Below are 2,500 nucleotides of genomic sequence, written 5' to 3'. Positions count from 1 at the left end.
TTGAGTTTCTAAAAACAACCGTGCACACCGAGGTTAAACTTTACCGGCTCCACTCCGACTCGCCGCTCGCCCACAAATCCGAAGGCAACAAAACATTTGTTTTTAATTTTGATGAAATTTTTTGAAAACATTGGCTTGGCAAGCCCCAATCCGCGACTATCCACCCACCGCCACCCCACACGGGTGGTTGTTGTTGCGAAATGAGGTTGTGGTCGACATGCCCGTGCATTTGAGAAGGAGTTCCTAGCACTCCATGCTCTCCCATGCCAAAAAATAGCCTAGACAACCCCATTTCGCAACTTTCCACGCCTTTTTTTTCCTCCCTCACCCATGGCGGCGGCGTGGTGGCGGCGGCCGGATTCCGGCCACCACCGCCATGGGTGGCAGCCCCCCGACCCCGACACCAAACCCATAATACCGAGGCAACATATCGAGGCAACATGACATGGGTGTGGCGTGGGGGAAGGGGGCTGCAGCTAGGAAGGCATGGGCTGCCATGCATATGCAGGCAACACACACCCCCCTATATAGCATTTTATGCATTTAGCCCTTTGACAGGAAGAGACATCACCTATGCGCGAGGAGTCATAATGGGCTCTAAATAATTCAATACAAGGTATTTGGACGTGATTTTTTGCAGGGATACTAAGAAACATGCAATCTATGATGGGAAAAAGTTTCATAAATTTTTGAAGTCGGGAAGTATTTTTTATTAGTTTTAGAAGTCGTAAAATTGAAAAAATCATTAAAACAAATCCGGGAGGAATTTTTTAGTTTTGTAAGTTGGAGAAGGTCCTAAAAATCATAGACTACTTATGGGGAGCTTATTGTGCGAGGAAATTTCAATAAAAACGGGGTTTGACAAGATTTGAAAAATTCTGTCGACATTTGAAAAAACCTGGAACCATGCTGCCGGCATGCTGCGCACATGCTGCGCGCATGCTGCGCGCAGACTGCGCGCATGCCATGGCAGGACAAGTTTTGCTAGCCTCACTGTCTACAGATGCGCAAGCTGCGCGCACGCTGCGCACAGGCTGCGCGCATGCTGCGCACAGACTGCGCGCACGCTGCGCGCATGCCATGGCAGGACAAGTTTCGCTAGCCTCACTGTCGACAGATGCGCAAGCTGCGCGCAAGCTCCGCGCACGCTGCGCACAGCCTGTGCGCATGTTGTGCGCATGCTGCGCGCAGGCTGCGCGCAGGCGCCGCGCATGCCATGGCAGGACAAGTTTCGCTAGCCTCACTGTCGACAGATGCGCAAGCTGCGTGCACGCTGCGCACAGGCTGCGCACAGCGCATGCCATGGCAGGACAAGTTCGCTAGCCTCACTGTCGACAGATGCGCAAGCTGCGCGCACAGGCTGCGCGCACGCCATGGCAGGACAAGTTTCGCTAGCCTCACTGTCGACAGAATCAGCACGCTGCGCGCAAGCTGCGCGCACGCTGCCGGCATGGTGCGCGCACGCTGCCGGCATGGTGCGCGCACGCTGCCGGCATGGTGCGCGCACGCTGCCGGCATGCTGTGCGCACGCTGCGCGCGCGCATGGCAGGACAAGTTTCGAAAATTTCTGTCGACAGTCTCAGCAGCGCGCACGCTGCCGACATGCTGTGCGCACGCTGCGCACAGGCTGCCGGCATGCTGCGCGCAGCCCATGGCAGGACAAGGTCCGAAAAATTCTGTCGACATTTTTACGCCGTGGTAGGCTTCCGCTTCGCGTCACTTTGTCGACATTCAAGCCTACCATTTGTATTGAATTTTTCAAACCTTGTCAAACCCCATTATTCAAATGTCGAAAAATTTTGTCGACATTTTTACGCCATGATAGGCTTCCGCTTCGCGTCACTTTGTCGGAATGCATCGCATGGCGAGGCAAGGCCACGGCATGCCAAGGCGAAGGCAACGCATGGCTTGAATGGCTTGGTCAAGGCCACATCATGGGCACGGCATGCCAAGGCAAGGCGAGGCAAGCCATCCTTAGCCTCGCCTACACTCACTTTCTCGGAATGCATTGGATGATGAGCAATTCCAAGGTAAGGCAACGCATGGCTTGAATGGCTTGGTGTAGGCCACAACTTGGGCATGGCATGCCAATGCAAGGCAAGGCAAGGCAAGCCATCCTTAGCCTCGCCTACACTCACTTTCTCGGAATGCATTGGATGATGAGCAATTCCAAGGTAAGGCAACGCATGGCTTGAATGGCTTGGTGTAGGCCACAACTTGGGCATGGCATGCCAATGCAAGGCAAGGCAAGCCACGCCATCCGAAGCCTCCAATAACCTCACTTTCTCGGAATGCCTTGAATGGGCACGGCATGTGAGGGCAAGGCAAGGTCCTAAATATCATTTTGTAAGTTGGAGAAGGTCCTAAAAATCATAGACTTAATTATAGGGAGCTTATTGTGCGAGGAAATTTCAATAAAAATGGGGTTTGACAAGGTTTGAAAAATTCTGTCGACATTTGAAAAAACCTGGAACCAGGCTGCCGGCATGCTGCGTGCAGG

The sequence above is a fragment of the Prunus avium genome, unplaced genomic scaffold (genome assembly GCF_965620075.1).
Source record: "Prunus avium unplaced genomic scaffold, drPruAviu1.hap1.1 HAP1_SCAFFOLD_52, whole genome shotgun sequence".
In the NCBI taxonomy this organism is placed as follows: domain Eukaryota; kingdom Viridiplantae; phylum Streptophyta; class Magnoliopsida; order Rosales; family Rosaceae; genus Prunus; species Prunus avium.
This window is presented reverse-complemented; position numbering follows the sequence as displayed.